The 24,870-nt window shown below is 42.8% G+C and overlaps 1 long non-coding RNA gene across 1 annotated transcript in view; it reads right to left on the reverse strand.

The window, feature by feature from the left end:
* The window catches only part of LOC117314238 (uncharacterized), a 160,098-nt gene that overhangs the window by 40,263 nt on the left and 94,965 nt on the right, over positions 1-24,870 (reverse strand). Inside the window, exon 5 of the long non-coding RNA XR_004528957.2 lies at positions 15,586-15,656. This is a non-coding gene — a long non-coding RNA (uncharacterized lncRNA). The remainder of the gene's footprint in view (positions 1-15,585; positions 15,657-24,870) is intronic.

The raw sequence follows: 24,870 nt of genomic DNA on the forward strand, positions 1-24,870 counted from the left end.
GCATGTGGGATCTTCCCGGACCAGGGCTTGAACCTGTGTCTCCTGCATTGGCAGGTGGATTCTTAACCACTGAGCCACCAGGGAAGTCCCAGAGGTCCACTTTTTTTGAAGTCAGATTAGAAGAGTTAGAATCCGGTTTAGAAAATAGGAAATGTCAACATTTAAACAAAGATGTACTCAAGAACCACGTCCTAGGAATCTGAGCAAAGTTTTCTGGGAATCAACTACATTCCTAAGGATTGTGGATACAGTGGAACCATTATACCTGTTCCCCAGGCACCGTGCAGTATCGTCTGACTTTACATCGACCTCAGACTTAGAATTTTCTAGTACACCCAAGAGTATTTCTTGGATTTCTTCTCCTAATCCCCTCCTGGTCTTATCAAAGGAATTGTTCCTCTGTCCCATCAGCATTGGGAAATGGCTGGGGAAGTAGCTGAAGCACCGGGGCCCTGACATTTGGGTACCTCAGGTGCCATCTTGGCAACGAGGCACAAGCAAAGCATGATGGGGCTTCCCAGACTGAGACGTCTGTCAGCAAGCCTCAGGAGACATCTTGTCACCTCAGGCGAAGGACAAGACACATTGCAAGTTCTGAGCTCAATTTCCAAGGACAGAAAAAAAATAATAGTAGGAACAACTAGTAGGCAGTAGCAGGGCATGGAACAGGAAGCTTCCCAGGAAGTCCCGGGGGTCCTCCAGGAGAATTTGGTACATAAACCGAAGTGAGGCCATTGGGTTTCGTTCCTAGAAACACACACACACACACACCAGCACCTCCTTACGTAAGTTACTCAACCCAGAAAGATGAAATAGCTGCAGCCCACCAGTACTGTGCAAGCAAAATCTCTTCTGTTTGATATGGGCCTCAGTTTCCCTTCTTTCTCTCGTGCTTGGAGATCCTCCTGCAGAGGGGCGAGAGGGTTCAAATCTGGCACAAACCCCACCTCAGCCCTGCCCTCGCCACGAGCAGCAGCAAGAGAGTGATTATCTGCTCTCCCCAAGGCTCAGAGGTAAGGGATTTTTTTTTTCTTTCAAACATGTCACATCTGGCACATCTGCTTTCCTAGCAATGATGCATCCCAAGGGGTATAATCAACAGTTGGGGCGGGGCCAGGATGCAGGTCTGTACTGACAGAAACCTGAGCCAGAGACGCCAAGAGCAAAACTGAAGAACTCCAACAACTCCCACTCCCATTCTACCGCCAGGGCTGAAGATGGGCCCTCTCCCTGCGCACCTTCCTGCCATACAAGCAGCTGCCCTCCACACATGCCAGACCTATTTTAGGGCACGGAGATCACGAACTGAATGGTGTATTTTGCTTTGGGAAATTATATAATCCTTTCTCTTGTCCAACCTTAAACTTTCCTACTGGAATAAGAAGGGAAGTGGAAAAGAACTGGTCACCCTTCCCCCGTCACAAGTTTAGAAGCCCTGCTAGTGATCTCCCCAGTCTTTCTCCCCTATTCCTCATAGCTGCCTCCATCTCCCCATTGCCCTAACCCCTTATTCTTTCCAAGCCCAATTCCTCACTGCACGGAAAAATCTTCCCATCCTGGACCTAGTATGTCAAAGGACTACCTAATGCCTCCCAGCAGCGGTTTGATGAAACACCACCAGCACTTCGATCCCTCTGCCCATTGGAACAGCCCTCTCCCTGCCCCCCCACCCCCAACTATGACTTCTTCACTCAGATATTGCCTTTCAGCCAGGCAAAACTACTTCCTTCCCTGCAAATGTCTCCCCTTCTCCCTTAAAGGTCATTCTTTTCTCTCATCAAAGATACCGTCCTTCAGGAATAAAGACGCAGATGTAGAGAATGGACTTGAGGACCCGGGGAGGGGTAAGGGTAGGCTGGGACAAAGTGAGAGAGTAGCACGGACATATATATACTACCAAATGTAAAATAGCTAGTGGGAAGCAGCCGCATAGCACAGGGAGATCAGCTCGGTGCTTTGTGACCACCTAGAGTGGTGGGATAGGGAGGGTGGGAGGGAGACGCAAGAGGGAGGGGATATGGGGATATATGTATATGTATAGCTGATTCACTTTATTATACAGCAGAAACTAACACACCATTGTAAAGCAATTATACTCCAATAAAGATGCTAAAAAAACAAAAAGATATCGTCCTTTCCTTCTCTCTGGTCCTAATCTGCCTCTTCCAAACACTCTCCCACAACCTCTCCTGAAGGAAGTTCTCTGTGGATAAGTCACCCATTTTGCATCTAGTGGTGTCTCTCCATCCTCCATCACTACCTAGACCTCTGCCCTTATCTCATTATGTCTGCACGTTTGTCATTATCCTGGGTATCACATCGTTCCCATCACACTGGGAGCCTCCCTCCTGCTCTGCACACTCCAGTTTCTTGATTCAATAAAGAAAGGTAACTGAGTGAGAGAAAGGCATAGGGTCTAATACTCACTCTGCTCCCACAAAAAAACATAACCAACATACATATACATACGTGCACACACACACACACACCCACAAACATACACAAACACACATACACACCCCAAGTCATCCCAAAGGTGACTGAGCTTGTCAGAGATAAGTCATGTTTGGCTTTCAAATGCAACAGTAATTACATGGTATCTTAACTATCTGTGCAAACTGTCAGAGAAAATATATTGGCAATTCAGAGGAAAGAGGAGGGGAAGGTTGGAGCATCCATTGAACACCTTCTCTGAAGTCATCCAGAGATAGGACAGCACAGAAGGGCAAAGGCGTGCCGGGGCCAGTCCCAACACTTTCAGAGCCTAATGGTTTTTTAGGTGAGATGTGTTATCACAAGCTCCCAGGGAGGAGGGGACATTCAAGATGAATTGTAGGCATCACCAGTCTCATAAGGTGTTGGAAGCAGCAGCAGGAGGGATTTAGGCTAAATTTTCTGAAGACAGCCTGACAAAACAGAGGCCCCAGAAAGATTGGGTCCTTCCTCTGTGAGTCTGGGAATCATTTGGTCTAACCTTTGGCTTCCAAGCAGAACTAGATCCAGACTATTCCAGAAGGGGAGTGATATTTAGAAAACCCAATTTTAAATTTAAAACATATTCGTATATTCAAATAAGTCTCTGTGTCTGAGATTAGGATTATGTTACTTCTTCTTACTTATAGCTACAATTCGGGGTGCTCCCCCAGTTGCTACTCTCTCCTAATATTCCTCCCACCCCAGACTGACGTTTGCTTCGGCTCCCCTTTTCCTAGAAGCACTGCTTACCCATTTCCAGGCTACTTTTCATACACGTCTTTCTGCCAGTGGTTTTGGAGAAAGCGGACTGATGGGTTTCAGAAGGAGGAGCTGTATGTAGGGAGGGGGAGAGTCCAGGGAGGGGGACATGAGAGACGGGAGCCAGACTAAGGAGGGAGAGAAGAACAGACGGAGGACAGGAGTGGGGGCCTGGGGTTGAAAAGTTCATCCCTGCAGGGCAGAGGGGGTGAAGAGAGCAGGCAGAGAGCGAAAGAAGCAGATTTCTCATGGCTCCTCTGGCCCATTTCTTGCCTCTGTGCAGATTCCATATACACATACTTGGTTCCTCACCGACACCAAGCCAGGAAACATGTTGTCTAAAGCTGAGAAAAGAATAGTGTATTTATCGAGAGATGGCTTATGAACATTTCTAATGTGTGCACGTGTAAGTCTTCTGGTGACTTTGTGGACAAGAGGAAAAAGAAATCTGCCTGTACAAAAGGTTGTCACACATGGCAGCAGAGGGCAGGGTCTCCTTCATTAGAGGTGTAGGAAATGCAGATGGAATGTATCTTTCCACAATGATTCTGGATAGTTTATATATTCCCAGACCTTCATGACCAAATCAACTAACAAAACAACACACCCACACCCACACCCCCCCAACACACACACACGTACATTGTGTTCTTACAGACTTGCATAAACAGTAACCCCCAATTCCCTACTTAGCATCTGGATGAACCCTGTTTGGTTCAACACCCCAACGGTTCCACTAGGCCCACAAGTTCCTCTGTCAAAGGAATAAGATCCTCTCAATTTTTCTCACTTGGGGACCTCAAGCTCACAAGCCCTATTTTAATGTCAACCCTACTATCAGTATCTCATTCCCCTAGAATGGACGTTTAGGAGGCTTCTAACTATCCTATAAGTGGCCATTCTATTTATGGATCAAAAGTAGTATGACCGTCACACGAGCAACAGAGATTCAGGACAGACACTGATGGTGGCACAGCGTTCACACTTCTGCAACAGGGTTATTCATACGCTGTGGGATGGGCAACTAGAGAAGAGAGAAGTGACACTTTTTTAGTTTGTGGAAGATGGATCTCCAATTCAGATCATTACCAAAATTCCTAGGTTCCTAAAGGTCCAGGATTCCTGAACTCCAAACACCGCGGGGCTGAGATCTCCTGACCTGTCCCCACAGAGCTGTGAAATTCAGTTATAAGGCAAACAAGGCCATGTTTGTCCCATAAAACCACCGTGTGTGAGCTAATTAAATGACATCATAAAACAGGGAGATAAATGCAGGCAGCAGGGAGCCCGCCTAGAGACGGCGATGGTATCAGATGGGTGGCTGAAATAAAGACAGGCCAGGAGAAGAGTTGAGGGTGAATATCCCCAACCCCAACCTCAAGATTCCTCAGGAGCTTCCAACGAGCATCATGTGATGGGTGAGGGGAAGGAGGGTGTGAAGACAGAGAAGAGCTACACGTAGTCTAAAGGAAAAGACGTTAGCAAAGGAAGCAAAGCAGCCTACGCAAATGTGGACCTCCCCACCCTGACACACGGAGAGATTCTTACATATTACGGTTAAACCGATTTGCATATATACATGGAGTCATATGTAGAGATATACATAAGGAGTCGCAAAAGCAAACATTCTAAACAAGATAATTCTCCTCCAGTTCACTGAGTTAGGCAACTTCCACTGCAACAGAGGGATGTGTAAGCCATGACCTCAAGGATTTCCTCCAGCCCTAAAGGATTCTTTGATTTTGTGATCTCTGAGCATACTTAGAGCATTTTAAAGTGACATATGTTCACTGCTTCCCCTAAACAGTAACCCATTGATAATGTCACTAAAATGATGGGTACCTGGAGCAAATAAAATTCACATTCATATCTGGTCATGTGGCCAGAGCTCTGCTGTTTGCAGCGGAATGGATGAAGGCTATAACTGGCCAAGGTGCCTGTCCCAGAGGAATACTCTGGCAGGTGAGGGGCAGGAACTCACAGAATACCTGAAGTAAGCTTACATTTTAGTTTCCTTTACAGATCTTCTTGGGCAAAGTAAGACTGAGTCTCAGGAACTCCTCCTCCCTCCCCTCTTCCATTCCCAGCCTTCAACCTAAGGCACCTTTCCTCACTGCTCCATTCAGGCGCACATCTCATCCAGAGAAGTTCAACTAAAAGTTCAATTCCTCATGCCCGTGCCCCTTCCCAAAGGTGTTCATGTTAGAAGAAAAAATTGGGAGTGAGGAGGATGCCCAGATCAGTAAAACAAATTCAGGCATCCTGTCATTTATTTGTTCACACCTTCACTCAGCAAACAGTTATTAAGGGCCTTCTATGTACGAAGCACAACTGAAGTTGCAAAAATAAATGACCCTAAAGAAGTAAAGCTGTCACTATTTGCAGATGACATGATACCGTATATAGATAACCCTAAAGTCTCCACCAAAAAACTATTAGAACTAATAAGTGAATATGGTAAAGCTGCAGGATACAAGATCAATATACAGAAATCTGTTGCTTTTCTATACACTAATAATGAACAATCAGAAAGAGAAAGCAAGAAAAGAATCCCTTTTAAAATTGCATCAAAATGAATAAAATACCTAGGAATAAACTTAACCAAGAAGGTGAAAGACCTATACTCTGAAAATTTTTAAACAGTGATGAAGAAAATTGAAGCTGATACAAAGAAATGGAAAGATATCCCATGTTCTTGGATTGGAAGAATTATCACACTACCCAAAGAAATCTACAGGTTTAATATAATACTTATCAAAACATCCATGACCTTTTTCATAGAACTAGAACAAATAATCCTAAAATTTATATGGAACCACGAAAGGCCCCAAAATGCCAAAGCAATCTGGAGGGGAAAGAACAAAGCTGGAGGTATCATGCGCTCTGACTTCAGAATATACTACAAAGCTATAGTAATCAAAACAGCATGATTCTGGCTCAAAAATAGACACATAGATCAATGGAACAGAATAGAGAGACCAGAAATAAACCCACACACTTATGGCCAATAAATCTACAACAAAGGAAGCAAGAATAGACAGTGAAGAAAAGACAGTCTCTTCAATAAGTGATGCTGGGAAAACCAGACAACTACATGTAAAAGAATGAGATTAGAACATTTCCTCACATCATATACAAAAATAAACTCAAAATGGATTAAAGAGCTAAATGTAAGACCAGAAACCATAAAGCTCCTAGGTAAGAACATAGGCAGAATGTTCTTTGACATAAATCATAGCAATATTTTTTGGATCTGTCTCCTATGGCAAAAGAAATAAAAGCAAAAATAAACAAATGGGACATAATTAAACTCAAAACTTTTGCCCAGCAAAGGAAACCATCAACAAAATGAAAAGACAACCTACTGAATGGGGAAAACTTTTGCAAATAATACAACCAATAAGGAGTTAATATCCAAAATATATAAACAGCTCATACAATACAACCCAATATCAAAAATCAAAAAAAACCTGATTGAAAAATGGGCAGAAGACCTGAATAGACATTTTTCCATAGAAGACACACAGATGGGTAACAGGCACATGAAAAGATGCTCGACATCACTAATCATTAGAGAAATGCAAATTAAAACCACAATGAGATGTCACCTCACACCTGCTGGAATGGCTATCATCAAAAAGTCTACAAATAACATATGTTGGCAATGATGTGGAGAAAAGGGAACCCTGTATACTATTGGTAGAAATGCAAATTGGTGCAACCACTGTGGAAAACAGTATGGAGGTCCCTCAAAAAACTGAAAATAGAACCACCATGTGATCCAGAAATTCCACTCCTGGGTATATAGCTGAAGAACAGAAAAGCTCTAATTCGAAAAGATACACACACCCTAATGTTCACAGAAACATTATTTACAATAGCCAAGATATGGAAGCAACCCAAGTATCCATCAACAGATGAATGGATAAAGAAGATGTGGCACACATATACAATGGAATATTACTCAGCCATAAAAAAGGATGAAATTTGCCACACATGGATGGACCTAGAGTGTATTATGTTTAGTAAAATAAGTCAGACAGAGAAAGAAAAATACTGTGATATCTGTTACATGTGGAATATAAAAAGTAAAACAAACAAATGTATATAACAAAACAGAAATAGACTCACAGATACAGAAAACAAACTAGTGGTTACCAGTGGGAAGAGGGAAGCAGGGAGGGGCAAGATAGGGGTATGGAATTAAGAGGTACAAATTATGCATAAAATAGATAAATAACAAGGATATATAGTACAGCACAGGGAAATATAGCCATTATTTGGTAATAACTTTATTTTGGGGTTGTTTTCTTTTTAACATCTTTATTGGAGTATAATTGCTTTACAATGGTGTGTTAGTTTCTGCTTTATAACAAAGTGAATCAGCTATACATATACATATATCCCCATATCTCTTCCCTCTTGCATCTCTCTCCCTCCCACCCTCCCTATCCCACCCCTCTAGGTGGTCACAAAGCACCGAGCTGATCTCCCTGTGCTATGCGGCTGCTTCCCACTAGCTATTGATTTTACATTTGGTAGTGTATATATGTCCATGCCACTCTCTCACTTTGTCCCAGCTTACCCTTCTCCCTCTACATGTCCTCAAGTCCATTCTCTAGTAGGTCTACGTCTTTATTCCCGTCCTGCCCCTAGGTTCTTCATAACCATTGTTTTTTTTTTTTTTAGATTCCATATATATGTGTTAGCATATGCTATTTGTTTTTCTCTTTCTGACTTACTTCACTCTGTATGACAGACTCTAGGTCTACCCACCTCACTACAAATAACTCAATTTAATTTCTTTTTATGGCTGAGTAATATTCCATTGTATAAATGTGCCACATCTTCTTTATCCATTCATCTGTCGATGGACACTTAGGTTGCTTCCATGGCCTGGCTATTGTAAATAGAGCTGCAATGAACATTGTGGTACGTGACTCTTTCTGAATTATGGTTTTCTCAGGGTATATGCCCAGTAGTGGGATTGCTGGGTCATATGATAGTTCTATTTTTAGTTTTTTAAGGGACCTCCATACTGTTCTCCATAGTGGTTGTATCAATTTACATTCCCACTGACAGTGCCAGAGGCTTCCCTTTTCTCCACACCCTCTCCAGCATTTATTATTTGTAGATTTTTTGATGATGGCCATTCTGACTGGTGTGAGGTGATACCTCATTGTACTTTTGATTTGCATTTCTCTAATGATTAGTGATATTGAGCATCCTTTCATGTGCTTGTTGGCAATCTGTATATCTTCTTTGGAGAAATGTCTATTTAGGTCTTCTGCCCATTTTTGGATTGGCTTGTTTGCTTTTTGATATTGAGCTGCATGAGCTGCTTGTATATTTTGGAGATTAATCCTTTGTCAGTGGCTTCATTTGCAAATATTTTCTCCCATTCTGAGGGTTGCCTTTTCGTCTTGTTTATGGTTTCCTTTGCTGTGCAAAAGCTTTTAAGTTTCATTAGGTCCCATTTGTTTATTTTTGTTTTTATTTCCACTCCTCTAGGAGGTGGGTCAAAAAGGATCTTGCTGTGATTTATGTCATAGAGTGTTCTGCCTATGTTTTCCTCTAAGAGTTTTATAGTGTCTAGCCTTACATTTAGGTCTTTAATCCATTTTGAGTTGTTTTGTGTGTATGGTGTTAGGGAGTGTTCTCATTTCATTCTTTTACATGTAGCTGTCCAGCTTTCCCAGCACCACTTATTGAAGAGTCTGTCTTTTCTCCATTGTATATTCTTGCCTCCTTTATCAAAAATAAGATGACCGCAGGTGCGTGGGTTTATCTCTGGGCTTTCTATCTTGTTCCATTGATCTATATTTCTGTTTTTGTGCCAGTACCATACTGCCTTGATTATTGTAGCTTTGTAGTATAGTCTGAAGTCAGGGAGCCTGATTCCTCCAGCTCCATTTTTCTTTCTCAAGATTGCTTTGCCTATTCAGGGTCTTTTGTGCTTCCATACAAATTGTGAAATTTTTTTGTTCTAGTTCTGTGAAAAATGCCATTGGTAATTTGATAGGGATTACATTGAATCTGTAGATTGCTTGGGTTGTATATTCATTTTCACAATGTTGATTCTTCCAATCCAAGAACGTGGTATATCTCTCCATCTGTTTGTATCATCTTTAATTTCTTTCATCAGTGTCTTATAGTTTTCAACATACAGGTCTTTTGTCTCCTTAGGTAGGTTTATTCCTAGGTATTTTATTCTTTTTGTTGCAATGGTAAATGGGAGTGTTTCCTTAATTTCTCTTTCAGATTTTTCATCATTAGTGTATAGGAATGCAAGAGATTTCTGTGCATTAATTTTGTATACTGCTACTTTACGAAATTCATTGATTAGCTCTAGTAGTTTTCTGGTAGCATATTTAGGATTGGTAATAACTTAAATGGAATATAATCTATGAAAATATTGAATCATTATGCTGTACACCTGAAACTAATATAATATCGTAAATCAACTATACTCCAATTAAAAGAAAAAAAAAGAATGTCTTCGGCCCCAGTATTGAAGTATGCACATCTCCTTGGGCAAGGCTATCTTTGTCAGCAATTCAAAAAGGAGTCCAATATTCTGAAATACTAGCCTCATCTTTCACCATTCTCTAGTGAGTTCTTTTTTGTGCTGAATGTGCAAAAAACTGGAGCCCTGAATCACTGGCAGTCGAGGAGATGGTCTCCCTGGACCCTTAGGTTCCTTTCCTGGCTCCACCCTGACTCCCTGGGCAGTTCTGAACAAGTCGTGGACTCAGTTTCTCTATCTGGGAAGCGGGGGAGGCTCCCACTGACTAGTTCTCAACTTCACAGAGCAGCTTGGTGATTAATGGGCTAATGTCCGTGGGAGGCTTTGAGCTCTTGGGATGAAAGACATTCTAAAGCCCTGACTCTGTTGGAAACTCTGCCCAGCCAGCAAGATACCCTGAAACCAGAAAGGGGGCCTTTGATCATATATTAAGAGTTGTCTTTGGAAGGATGAACTAGAGGGGATGAGTTAAAACCGTAGCAGAAATTAAGGTAGCATGAAAAAAAGGACTTTCGGGCTCCTGGGCGGAGTACTTTGCCCTGGAGTTGTTTTCAGATCTTTCACTAGCCTATAGAGGGGGGTGGTCTGGATCATTTCTGAAAGCTTCTTCTGGACATCCTACAGCCAACTCCATGTTAGCTGCTCTCTAACAGGTCTTTAATTTTTTTTTTTTTTTTTGCAGTACACGGGCCTCTCACTGTTGTGGCCTCTCCCGTTGCGGAGCACAGGCTCCGGACGCGCAGGCTCAGCGGCCATGGCTCACAGGCCCAGCCGCTCTGCAGCACGTGGGATCTTCCCGGACCGGGGCACAAACCCGCGTCCCCTGCATCGGCAGGCGGACTCTCAACCACTGCGCCACCAGGGAAGCCCAGATCTTTAATATTTAAGGTTAAATATTTAATCTTAATGTCTTCCCCCACCCCACATATGAAACCAGCCACCTTCTCCACTGCACAAGTTGGTAGCAAGCATGAAGGATGGTCCATTTTATATATTGTTATATATAACAAAAATTTTTAATTGGTTTAAAAAGTTAAATGTGCAGAAGAGCTTTGTTATAGAATTTATCCAAAATCTCAAAGTATTCATTATCAAGATAAAGTGCAAATATTGAGATTTCAAGCTTGAGTATGGGGTCAGGCTTAAGTTCAAATACTGGTCTGCCATTTGCCAGTTATACAACTCTGAGCAAGTTGCTTAAACACACTAAGCCTCAGTTTAATCGTCTGTAAAATGGCAATAATAAAAATTCCAACTTCATATGATATTGTAAGGATTAAACTGGAAAATTCTGAGACTACCGAGAGCTGGCAAGGATGGTAGAACAACAGGAACTCTCAGATACTCTAGAGTGAAAATTGGTACAGATACTTTGGGAAGCAATTTGGTATTACTGAGCAAACTTGAATGTTCACGTACCCTATAACCCAGAAATTCTACTGCCAGGTAGAGACCCTACAAAATGCGGGCACAATCGCACTAGGATACATGTTTAAGTATGTTCAAAGCAACATTGTTTTCAATTGATAAAAACTGGAGGAACTTCCCTGGTGGTCCAGTGGGTAAGACTCCACGCTCCCAATGCAGGGGGGCCGGGTTTGATCCCTGGTCAGGAGCTAGATCCCACATCCCACAACTAAAGATCCCACATGCCGCAACTAAAAGATCCCACGTGCCGCAGCTAAGACCCGGTGCAGCCAAGATTAATTAATTAATAATTAATTAAAAAAAAACTAGAAAGGATGTGATGTCCACCAACAGTAGAATGGATAAAATACTGCATATTCACACACAGCGCAATACGTATAGCAATGACAATTAGTAAACTACAGCTACAAGCAGCAACATGAATGAACCTCACAACTAAAATGCTGAGTAAAAAATGTAAGACAAAAGAATACTCAAAATTTGAGTGTATCAACATAAAATTCAGAAAAGGGCAAAACTGGGACTTGTTGGCGGTCCAGTGGTTAAGACTTTGCCTTCCAATGTAGGGGGTGTAGGTTTGATCCCTGGTCGGGTAGCTAAGATCCCACATGCCTCGGGGCCAAAAAACCAAAACATAAAACAGAAGCAATATTGTAACAAATTCAATGAAGACTTTAAAAATGGTCCACATCAAAAAATCTTAAAAAAAAAAAAAAAGGCAAAACTATATTGTTTAAGGACACATACATTGATACTAAAACTATTATGAAAGGCCAGAAAATTATTACAAAATACAGGATAGTTACCTTTGGGAAAGCGAAGCAATTGTGATCAGAAAGGGACTGCCAGGGAGCTTCTGGGATGCTGGCAAAGCTCTTTCTTTTTAGGAGTGGCGGTTACATGGGTGTTTCTAGGTGCCACGTTATTCATTAAAATGCACGCATATCCTTTATACACTTTAATGAATATGTGTCATATTTTACAATTTAAACATAAAAAAGATTTAATTAGGTTACATATGTAAAGTGATTAATAAAATGTCTAGTGAATACTAAGCTCTCAGTGACTGTTAACTATTATACCCATTAGTTATCCACCACTAGTTCAGAAATTATCTGTACCATTCTTTCCCCCCTTTAATCATAGTAGATATATGGATTTGTGTTAATAAACAGTTAGTTGACTGCCTACTATGTGCTACACACCGTACTAGGGAGAGAAGAACCAGATATCATCCCCATCCAAGGTGCTCACCTCGCTCACCTGAATGCACCAAGACAGCTCCTGCTTCCCAAACTATCAACTTCTCTTTCCACCTATGTGGGTCAAATGTCAACTTCTCAATAATGACAAAATCACAAACAGGGATTTGTGTCCAGAAAGAATCCTCCACTTCAAACCACCCCTCCCCAATCCTTACCAATTGTATTGTTGCCCCAGACCATGGGTATCTACTCACCCCGATACACACATAGCAGATGCAGCCCACATGATGTCTGCCACACCCTCAACCGTGGCAGAGAAAAAAAGAGCTGTGACCAAAAAAAAAATCTCCCCAGTGTCTGCACCAGCCTCCTACTCATCCCTTCCCACCTCAACCCCACCATCCCAGCTTCAGGACACGAAATACATTATGACCCTGGGCCTTCGTTTACATGTAGCAAACAGAGGTCAATTTATTTCTAAATCACTTTTTTTACGGCTCTATTGAACTATTTGCCACATTATTTATACGTTAATGGGCCAGGCCCCTCTGGGAAGCTCCCCATCTAATAAATAACGTGCCAAATCATTAAGCAAGGTGATAAAATCAAAGCCATTTAAAAATACATCAACCTGCGTTCCCTTCCAGTGAAATAAGCTCCAGGGGACCAGAGAAGAGAAGCCAGGGAGGGGGAACCACTTTCTATTACTGAGTTTGGTCAGGTGTAGGTTTCTCCACCCTTCCCTTGGGCTGGAGATAAAACTCAGAGCTGGGAGATCTAGATAACCTGGCTGCTTATCCACATCTCCAGCAGCTAGGGTGAGAGGAAGCAGATATTACAGTAGGGATCACCGAGAGTAAGCTTCAGGCCAGAGGAAGCTGGGACATTAAGATTCTACCTCCCACCTACGCTGTAGGGCTACTGGGGGCAGACAGAGGAGCCCAACTGAGCAAAGGAAGTTACATCCTCTGGCTGGGAACTGGGGGTTAAAAAGAATATCCACTGAAGGCCTTTACCTTTCTACCTGTTTCCCATCACTATAATTCTCTCTTCCGAATCTCAGTATTTACAATTAATCTGAGTCACAGAGAAGAACACTAGTAATAACAATTACTCTGGCTACCCGCCCCCATTATTCACCTCTCACCCCAAAGGGCTTACCACAACCTTCTTCATCATCAACCCCCTCAGAAAACCTGTGCAGAGCTAGTAGCATAGCAGTGGCAAGAAGACCTAGGCTGGAAGACTTACTCTTGAGCACCCTGATGATTTGACCTTGAGCTCCCTAGGGACTTGACCTTGAGGTTCTTCCAAGTAGTCCAGAGAAAAAAGGCACACGGGAACCCATCAATCTATCCCTACCCTGAGGCTCCCTGTGGGTAGACCCCTGCCTTAGGTACTATAAGGAATGATTCAGCTAGATCCTCCCCTGGTTGATGAGAAAGACAAGACCCCCTCCCCAGGACTCTGACCCAGACTGAAAACCTAAACAGCAATACAATTGAAGGAAGTACAAGTTGAATATCTAAGCAGAGAGGGCAGGCAAAGCAGAGACATTATCTTTTGGATAGGAGAGGTTTCAATAAATATGTAAGTCCTAAGCAAACAAACTAAACATTGTTTACTTTAATCCTAATAAGAGCCTTGAAAAGTAATGTACAGATTCAAAGAAATGAAGAGATTTAATCAAGGTCACACAACAGGTAAGTGGAGGGCCAGGGCTTGAATCCAAGTGTGATTGTCTATAAAAGGCTGTGTTCTTTTTATTAAATCATCATGCCAAGGAGTAGAGATGAGCTTTGAGTTGAGTTCTAAATGAAGAGACCCATACGGATAAACTAAGAGAACAGAGGCGGTAGGGTTGCCAAAGAAAAGTCAGGATGCCTGTGCCCAAATATTCCATGGGACACACACTAAAAATTGTTCGTTGTTTATCTGAAATTCAAATTTAATTGGCATCCTGCATTTTCATTTGCTAAATCTGTCAACCTTTAAAGCAAGCAACTCTTAAACCTTAACACAAAGTAAATGGCCTGGGTGAGAGCTCTCAAATGAAGGGAAATAAGGCTTGCAGGGAGGAGGAGAAATAGGTTTGATTAGATGGTACAGACAGTGCCATACTGGGAAGTCAAAAACTAGGAAGATGATGGTCACAGCTGCTAGAAAGGTCTTGAAGAATGAAAAGTTTATACTTCATAGGGAATAGAACATTGTTGGTTCTAGATTGTAAACTTTGAGGAAAGGACAAAAATAGTTTCACCGAATTTAGAACTGGAAGTTAATTAATTTATAATAACTCAACACCTTTTATTTGTAGATTACTTTATAGTTTTCAAAGCACTGTCACATACATTTAATTTGACCCTCATATACCCGTGGCATGGTAGACAAAATGGATGTTATCTGCTTCTGTTGACTCTGTTCCCCCTCGGTCTAGCTGGTCTACATCCTTCCCTCTACCACCAACATCCTGAAACGCACTCCACTGCTTCCCACCCCCACTTTACCACCCTCCTGAAACTGTCCTCACAGGGTCACCTGTAACATAGCCAATGGCTTCTTTTCATTCTCCATCCCACTTTACCTCTCTTTGGCACTAACACTGTGGACAACCTCCTTTTTCTGTGATACTATTGATCTCTTATCTCCTCCTACCTCTTGGATCACTTTTTCTCTGTCTCCTTCATTCTTTCCGTGTCCTTCCATCCTCCCCTTAATGTAGATATTTCCAAATTTCCATCTTTGGTCTTTTCGTTGGGTGATTTCATCCGCTCTATTTTCAGTCACTGAATGTGCACTGATGACTCCCAAATCTACACGTCCCACTGGTTTTCTAGATGCTAGACATGGATTTTTTTTTTTTTTTTTTTTTTGCGGTACACAGGCCTCTCACTGTTGTGGCCTCTCCCGTTGCAGAGCACAGGCTCCGGACGCGCAGGCTCAGCGGCCATGGCTCACGGGCCCAGCCGCTCCGCGGCATGTGGGATCTTCCCGGACCGGGGCAGGGCACGAACCCGTGTCCCTTGCATCGGCAGGCAGACTCTCAACCACTGCGCCCCCAGGGAAGCCCCTAGATTTGGATTTTAAATTGCCTCCTAGAATTTCTACTTACTACCCCCATTCTATTCATCCTCCTACTGCCACCAAATCTAGCCATCTTTTTCACTTAATGAATAACTCCCAATTACTTACAGGATAGGCTTCTCCATGGTCATACAGTTATGGCAAAATTCGGTCTAGATCAGGAGGTTGGCAGACTTTTCCTGTAAAGGACCAAACAGCAGACATTTCAGGTTTTGCAAGCTGCATATGGTCTCTGTTGTACATTCTTCTTTGGTGTTTTTTTTTAAATACAACCCTTTAAAAATGTTAAAAAAAAATTCTTAGCTTGAAGGTTGTACAGAAACAGGTTTAGGGTCACAGTCTTCCAACCCCTGGTCTAGGACCAGGCCTCCAAACTTATTCTCTTTTTCTTGTTTTTGGAAGTTAAAAACTTACATGTATGCAGTATTCACAGCTTTAAAAATTTCTCTTGTACACATCATTTTATTTGCTCTCTGTTTTTTGGACCCCCATTGGACTTCATCTGTACCTCCCTCACGGTACGTACTCAGGTTCACAACTTATAACTCTACTAGGCTATTTGTGAAAATAATGATTATCTCTCATTCACCTTTTTTTTTTTAAGTCACGAAGGGATTTATTTGTTTATTCATTTGTCTATTTATTTATTTTTGGCTGCGTTGGGTCTTCGTTGCTGCACCCATGCTTTCTCTAGCTGCCGCGAGCGGGGGCCGCTCTTTGTTGCGGTGCACGGGCTTCTCATTGTGGTGGCTTCTCTTGTTGCGGAGCACAGGCTCTAGGCGCGTGGGCTTCAGTAGTTGTGGCACGCGGGCTCTAGAGCGCAGGCTCAGTAGCTGTGGCGCACGGGCTTGTTTGCTCCGCGGCATGTGGAATCTTCCCAGACCAGGGCTTGAACCCGTGTCCCCTGCATTGGCAGGTGGATTCTTAACCACTGTGCCACCAGGGAAGCCCCTCTCATTCATTTTTTATAGTCCATAGCAACCAGCCCTATGTGTTATTGATAATAGGCACTTTAAAATGTTTGTTTAAAGAACTAGTAACCTAGTTTTAAATTTTTATTTAAATAGGAAAAGTTGAAGAAGGGTCTGAAAGCTGAACAATCAGTCAGATGCCTGGTGCTCTTCTGGACTGTAAGGAGAGCCCTGGGGACAGGAAGGAATGGAAAGAATGGGAGAAATCCCTCAACACTACAATCTCTGCTTCCCCCTCTGGGAGTTCCAACTCTCCAAGAGCTGAATGGCCTAAGGTTTTTCCAAGAGAAAACCTACCTGGAGTTAATATTGCCTGTGGGGGTCTTAACTGCTTCACTGGAGCATCGGAGGCCCCCAAGGCTGATTGGAATGAAATCAGAGAATCTTAAAGTTATAGGAGAACTTAGAGGTCCAGTTTCCCACCTAAATGGCTATAGTCAACTCCCAGTTATCCGGGCTAAGGCAGGAGAGCTGTAACATGGCTCTCACCAAGTCAACAGAAAAATTAAATAATGTCTTTTGGACTTCTTAATGCAGCATTTTTTTTAATCTTCCAAAAATGTGTCTCTGCCTTCAGAATTGTCTTAGGAAGTGTGTCTCATAAGCACACCTCGCTGGGAAATAAAGGAGAAGGTGGCCTTGATTAGGAAAAGATATTGAATGAGAGTTGACAACACCACTCCTGCAGCTAATCTGAGGGCTGGGGGGTTGGGGCAAAATCCCCGCTTTTTAATATCAGGGCCTCAATAAATACTTGTTAATAAATTTATTGATCTACTCTTTTCTCCCATACCTTCCAGCCTTCTCTTATTAAATTCTGCATTTGGAAGGGGCTAACAAGGAAGAATTACCAGACATCTGGGCTTGGGCACTTCTAGAGACACAGCTAGTCAACAGACTACAGCAGAAGCCTTGAGGCTAGGTCACGTTCACCATAAACCCTCGGTCTAATTCAACTAGTGGCCGCAATGGAATAGGGATGGAGATGACTCCACCAGTGGCCATCAGTCAGTAGACATGCCCAGAGCCTCCAGTAAGCAGGGCCTGCACCCAGGAAGTCTAAAGCCACCCTCTCGTCACTTAGGCTCAGTTCTTGGCAGAAGCATCAATCACCAAGACGTGTCAACCCAATCAGCCAAGTGCCAACTCTCCTTTTCCTTCCAGGATGAAGCTGACTCGTATGGTTCCCAGAACTGTTTTAAACAAATGTCCTGTCTGTTCAGGAAACAACTCTGACAGCTCGTGACAATGTGAGTCTGAAAATGGTTGACATGGAGACGCAGTGAACAAAGTGTAGAGCCTTACTCCTCGCCCTGTGGTCCATGAACCAACAGCATCAGCATCACATGGGAGCTTATTAAAGAATGTTGCAGGAGCTTCCCTGGTGGCGCAGTGGTTAAGAATCTGCCTGCCAATGCAGGGGACATGGGTTCAAGCCCTGGTCCAGGAAGATCCCACATGCCGCGGAGCAACTAAGCCCATGCGCCACAACTACTGAGCCTGCGCTCTAGAGCCTGTGAGGCACAACTACTGAAGCCCGCATGCCTAGAGTCCGTGCTCCGCAACAAGAGAAACCACCACAATGAGAAGCCTGCGCACCACAACAAAGAGTAGCCACCGCTCACTGCAACCAGAGAAAGCATGCGCACAGCAACGAAAACCCATCGCAGCCAAAATTAAATAAATAAAATAAATAAATTAAAAAAAAAAGAATGTTGCAGAATGTTGGACCCCATCATTAGATTCACGGAATCAGAATGAGCATTTTATTAAGGCCCCAGGTGGTCTGTATGCTTATTAAGGTTTGCGAGGCACTGGTGTATTGGATGAGGTTACGCTACTTAACAGCTGTGCGACCTTGGGCAAGTTATTTGACTTCTTCATAGCTCAGTTTCCTCACCTATAAAGTTGGGATAATAACAGTATCTCCTCATAGCTGTTGTGAGACCTTAGTCAACACATGGAAAGTGCTTAGGGTTCTGCCTCGCACTTGGTAAGCACGCAATCAACGTTAGCCATCATTATTATCCTCTTTGATGTACTCCTCAAACTCCACTAAGGGGAACTGGCTGAACTTATGGGGACAGGTTAGGAGAAGGTGGAGGAATACATGTCTGTGTGTGTGATGGGCTGAAGAGAGGGCACTGATTATAGGAGGAATAACTTTTTTGATTAATAATAAAAAAATTCAATTGTGGGAGGGCTAGGCCAAGCTTGAGGTACCCAGAGCCCCAGAAGAGTGAAAAATCATCCACATGATGGATTTATCAATATATACTATTGGCAGGCCCTCTGCTGGGTACTAGAGATAGTGGTGAACAAGACAGACAAGGCCCCAGCCCCCAAATTAGGGAAATTCGAAATTTCTACTAACACTGATGGAAGTGAAGGCCTATAGATATTATATACTGCGGCCCATTTAGACAACCCAATTATGAGGGCTTGGAAATTTGGTTTGGCTCTCCCCCCAGATCTTATTAACCTGAGAGTTTCCCCCACTCTTTTTTCTTCCACGTCCCGCAGTCAACTAAAGCAGTAGTGCAGCTCTCGTTGGCTGTATCATCTGCTGAGCAGAACACACTGAGAGTAAGACTAGCCTTCTCAGAGGCCAGTTGTCCACGTTGTCCCAGTTTTCTGGAATTGTCTTTCTTTCTTTTTTCTTTTAAAGACTGTTTTTTTTCTTAATTTTTATTTTATATCGGAGTATAGTTGATTAACAATGTTGTGTTAGGGACTTCCCTGATTGTTCAGTGGGTAAGACTCCGAGCTCCCAATGCAGGGGGCCTGGGTTCGATCCCTGGTCAGGAACTGGATCCCACATGCATGCCACAACTAAGAAGTCTGCATGCCGCAGCTAAGAAGCCTGCACGCCACAGCCAAGGGTCCACATGCTGCAATGAAGATCCCTCGTGCCGCAATTAAGACCGGCACAGCCTAAATTAAAAATAATAATAATAGTAAATGAATAATAAATAAATATTTTTTTAAAAACAATGTTGTGTTAGTTTCAGGTGTACAGCAAAGTGATTCAGTTATACATATACATGTATCTATTCTTTTTCAAGTTCTTTTCCCATCTAGGTTATTATAATTGCTATGATTTTGATCAACACTCTTTAAAAAATTTATTTTATTTACTTATTTATTTTTGGCTGTGTTGGGTCTTTGTTGCTGCCTGCTGGCTTTCTCTAGTTGCAGTGAGCAGGGGTGATGCGCGGGCTTCAGTAGTTGTGGCATGTGGGCTCAGTAGTTGTGGCTTGCGGGCTCTAGAGTGCAGGCTCAGTAGTTGTGGCGCACTGACTTAGTTGCTCCGCGGCATGTGAGATCTTCCCGGAGCAGGGCTCTAACCCATGTTCCCTGCATTGGCAGGCGGATTCTTAACCACTGCGCCATGAGGGAAGCCCTTGATCAACACTCTTAAGGACTTCCTCCTTAGAGTAAGTGCCCCCAGAAGCAGATATTTGCCAGGCAGGAGCAAAGGCGAGTTTCATAGGTGTGGTAGCAGGAGTCGGGATGTTCTTAAAGAGATCTTTGGAGCCTTGGTTGTGTTTCTTGGTTTTGTTTGGAGAAACTGGGCCTCTTGGTAGGGACCAGCAGCTAGGATTGCTCTCAAAAATTGTTCTGGAATTGTCTTTCTAAAACACAGATCTGGGGACTTCCCTGGTGGCCCAGTGGTTAAGAATCCGCCTGCCAATGCAGGGGACACGGGTTCGAGCCCTGGTCTGGGAAGATCCCACATGCCGTGGAGCAACTAAGCCCGTGCACAACAGCTACTGAGCCTGCGCTCTAGAGCCCGTGAGCCACAACTACTGAAGCCCGCGCACCTAAAGCCCATGCTCTGCAACAAGAGAAGCCACCGCAATGAGAAACCCGCGCACCGCAACGAAGAGTAGCTCTCGCTCGCCGCAACTAGAGAAAGCCCGTGCACAGCAACGAAGACCCAACGCAGCCAAAAATAAATAAATTAAATAAATAAATAAATAAATAAAACACAGATCTGATCTTGTTACTCCTCTGTTTGGAAACTCCTAATGGCACATAAGACTATTCACACCTTAGCCCCAAGCTATTCGGCAGTTCCATTACAAATTATCACCTCTCTCTAGTGTGCACCCTACACCTTAATTACAAGAGTGGTTAAAGACTGGCACTCTATTCAGAACTGGGTTTCAAACCCATGCTTTATTGCTCACTATACATGTGAAATTGGGCAAGTTACTCTACGCAAGCCTCAGTTTTTGCATCTGTTAAATAGGAATAGCAATAATGAGACAAGAATAAAAATAGCTAATATGACTCCATATTAAGTACTATTCTAAGCACTTGTCACCTTTTGGTTCACTTCATCTTCACAACAGTCCTACCTCATAGCCTTGTTGTAAAGATTAAATGAATCAAAACATGCAAATGCGTGTGCCTGATATGAAGTAATATTAACCACTATTATTATTGATATTAATACTACAAAACAAACAGGTTTCATCATGCGTTTATACTTTTAATAGTTCCCTGTCCCTGGCATGACCAACTCCCCTTCTCAGTGCTGCAGACTCCTAGCATTCCTCCAGAAACCTCAGCTTTTTGAGCTTCCATACACATAGCATTTTAAATACGCTTCCCTATAGCTCACTTATCCTAGTGCATTGAGAACAGTCTTTGCCTGCCAGTCTGCACCACTGGACTCTGAGCTTCTCAGCAGTAAAGATCCTGTCTTATTTACTTTATATCACTAGGTTTGACTCTAACGTAAGAAACATAGCAGGTACTACATGAATGTTTGTTGAGTGAATAAATGAAAGTCTGACTGAATAATTAAATACTTATAAGAAAGGGCCTAAAATGGGAAGTTCCAAAGAGAAGTTGGGTAGTAAAACAACCTAGCTATCTGCCTGCATCCCCCAGCCCCTGAGCAGCAAAGCCATTCACCAGCCCAAGCTGCTTCGCTGTCACTGGGTTGCTTGCACCTCCTCACCAATCCCCTCTTGCTGTAGACACACCACTCACCTCTGGCAGCAACAGAAATAAAGAGGATTACATCATTTGTTACAACGAAATGGTTATTATAGTAATAAGTATAATTAGCATCAATTACAATAATAACATATTTCCTTGCTGCAGAGGTACTTCTTTAAAAAACAGGTTTATTTAATACCCCCACCTACCCACCCACCCCCAACAGAAAACAACTCTTTTCACGAAGAGCAGAGGCCTCTTTCATTCTACGGAGATTCTATCTTAATGAAGGAACATTATTGCAAACCCCATTATACAGGAGCAGATTCCCTTGGAGCAAAATCTCTTTTGCTCTGGTTTCTTGGGAGGAAAAGAAAATCTTGTGCCTCTCTTTCAAGGGATTAGGAGAACTGGTTGAACGATAGAAAAAATGAAGCCAGGCAGAAGGACAAAGAAAAGAAAAAAATCTTCTCAAATAGCTAGAGCTTAATACCTGTTGTTGACTATCTGCTATCTTTTCTTCCTGGTTCGACAGACCAGGAAGGGAAGACAGCCTAATTACTCATAGTGGTGAATGAGTGTTTTAGGTAGTTTCCCAAGCTTTGTAGGAGAAAGAAGTGCCTAGTGTGAGAAGGCACGAAGGCCCAGGAGGAGATCTCAGATGGATGATGAACAAGGCATAATGTCACTCCATGTGGACATACCCATGTGAAATGCTTATGCTACATCGAGTTAGTTATCTCCTGCTTTTTCCAAAAAGATTTGGGGGAGCTTACAAGAATCTGCAATGCAAGATTTAAAAATCAGATAGATGAGAAAATTAGGATACACATAGACATTTCAAACTCGTGACATATACCTAAGTGTATGTGCACTTTCCATACATACCTACAAAAGGAGACACACACCCCATATGTATACATAGACATGTACCTTGTACATAGCAGGCTCTCAATAAACACTTAGTGAATTACTAAAACAAACCCACCCCCAAAGACAAAGAAATGTAAAAATAAGTAACTCATATAGATACAGCCTAAGATGCAGACATATAAATACATATAAATGTTCATATATAAAATATATATGTGAATATATGCCTCATATATATAAAACAGACCACTCTCCAAATACACATGTAGTGTATACACCATTTTACACACTTATAAAATTGTATTGTAAAATCCTTTTACAACAGACACAGCCATAGATAGGCATATAAACACTTTGCAAACTGATATATACACATAAAACATGGCCATGTTTCCACAAATATGGGCAAGTGCACACTTACTCATATAAACACACATTCACACACGTAGGTGCATACAGACTACACACACACACAAACAGAATATAAGTCAAATAAGAAAAGCTATAAAGATAAGCATCTCCCTCATCACTCTTCTGTTCTCTTGAGTGAGAGTGCCCAGAGGAACACACTTAAGCTAGGGCTCAAGCTCATCACACCCAATGCAAGAGAAAGCAAGAGGTTTGGGCCACCCACTGGGGAATCTGTCTGTCTCCAAGGCCATCCACATATGTGCGTGTCTTGTCCAAGCACCCTGGGATTTCAACCTCCCCAGTGAAATGTGTGTTGACCTACTTTTCCAGATGCTCCAGATAAAGTCCTTCTTCTCCCTCATTGACTTTCAGCACGAGGTCCATCCCATCACATTTCCCAGATCAGCGTTCTTCTGTTCTTGAATTTTCAGCCAAGTAGGTTGCCCCATAAACCAGGGATATCTGCTCTCTGCAACCACCCCATCAGCAGAGAATATCCTCTTTCCTCGCTTGATATCAGTGCTCCTCTCTTCCAAGGAGCCTTCTCAGAGCTTTCCCTTAAGACATACAGCTGCTTATGGAACAACCATGTTTTCTTTCCATGAATAGCTTTCCTTTCCTCTAATGTCTAAAATGCATTTATTCCAGCTCTCTTTAGTCGCCTATTGGTTTAATGTCTTATTCCATTATTTGTGTGTCCTTTATGGGTATGTCAGGAAATCTATCTTAGATCCTGAGTTTTTGATTCTTGGGAGATTGGGCCTACCTATGGATGTCTTTGTACAGTGGCCAGCACTTGTAGGGTATTTTCATTCTATCCCCCCTTTATCTTGGGATGGACCCTGTCTTAGATGTTTCAGGAAGACACACAGAATAAGAGATGTAACACTGATCTTAGGCATTCACAGACTAATGGTAGAAACAAACATTAAGAAAGAAACAGAATAATAAGGGAGAAATTATATAATGTCAGAGCCAGGAGAGGATTGAGGGATCATTTAATTCAGATTCCTCATTTTCCCAGTAAAGGAGAGGGGAAGTGACTTACCCAGAGTCACCTAGAAAGAGGTGCAATGCCAGGTTCCTGTCACTTAGTCCAATATTCCTTCCACTACATCAGCATTTCCCAAACTGAAGCTCATGAAACATTAACATCCCCCAAACTGACAAAACATTGTTCTTTAAAAAGGGTTCTGTGGGGCTTCCCTGGTGGCGCAGTGGTTGAGAGTCCACCTGCCGATGCAGGGGACACGGGTTCGTGCCCCGGTCCGGGAAGATCCCACATGCCACGGAGCGGCTAGGCCCATAAGCCATGGCCGCTGAGCCAGCACGTCTGGAGCCTGTGCTCCGCAACGAGAGAGGCCACGACAGTGAGAGGCCCACATAACGCAAAAAAAAAAAAAAAGGTTTCTGTGGTCTAGTAATATCGCATATCATGTCCCCTCTTAAACATTCAAAATGAATATCAATACGTTGAAGGTTCTGAGAAGTCCCGCAGTTTAAGAATTTTGCCCAGTGTTTCGTAAACTGACCTGATCATGGAATACTTTTTTTTTTTTTCATGGAATACTTTTAAAATAAATTCCTATTAACACCACGTGGGACTCTTTTGATGATTACACAGTTTAGGAAACACAGCACTCCTCTAAACACAGCAATGGGGAGGGCCTGAGTTGAGTTCCTTCTAAAAAAGAGAGAATTGAGCACAAATATGAGCTTGAGACTGCCTCCTCCTCTATGGAGGAAAATGTGAAGCAGGGTTCAATGAAAAGCACGGTGGTAAAACCAAGCAGGACCCTGTGCAGCTCCTGGGCACAGAAGCCTTTCCGTGTCTCCCATTCCTTGTTTGTAAGGAACAGACTCCAGCCTCCATGAGCTTCCCTGAGTCCCAAAGGGCAGATTTTAAAAACTGCTCATCAGGGAAGGGAGGGGATGCAGAGACAAGGGAGGAGCAGCTAAGAAACAATAGTGCAGCCTTGGGGCAGGGTCCTGGTTCTGCCTCAGGAGATACACATAACAGTATTTTTAAGTTTTTTGTAGGACTAAAACCCTCAACGAATGGAAGACATCAGCATTCTTCAATTCCAGAGAAGACCATCTGAGACCAGATTAAAGGAACCAGAGAAGCTCATCAAGAGGTTACCTGAGACCAGATGAAAGGAGAGCAGGCCCTGCACACACCCTA

The sequence above is a fragment of the Tursiops truncatus genome, chromosome 11 (assembly GCF_011762595.2).
Source record: "Tursiops truncatus isolate mTurTru1 chromosome 11, mTurTru1.mat.Y, whole genome shotgun sequence".
In the NCBI taxonomy this organism is placed as follows: domain Eukaryota; kingdom Metazoa; phylum Chordata; class Mammalia; order Artiodactyla; family Delphinidae; genus Tursiops; species Tursiops truncatus.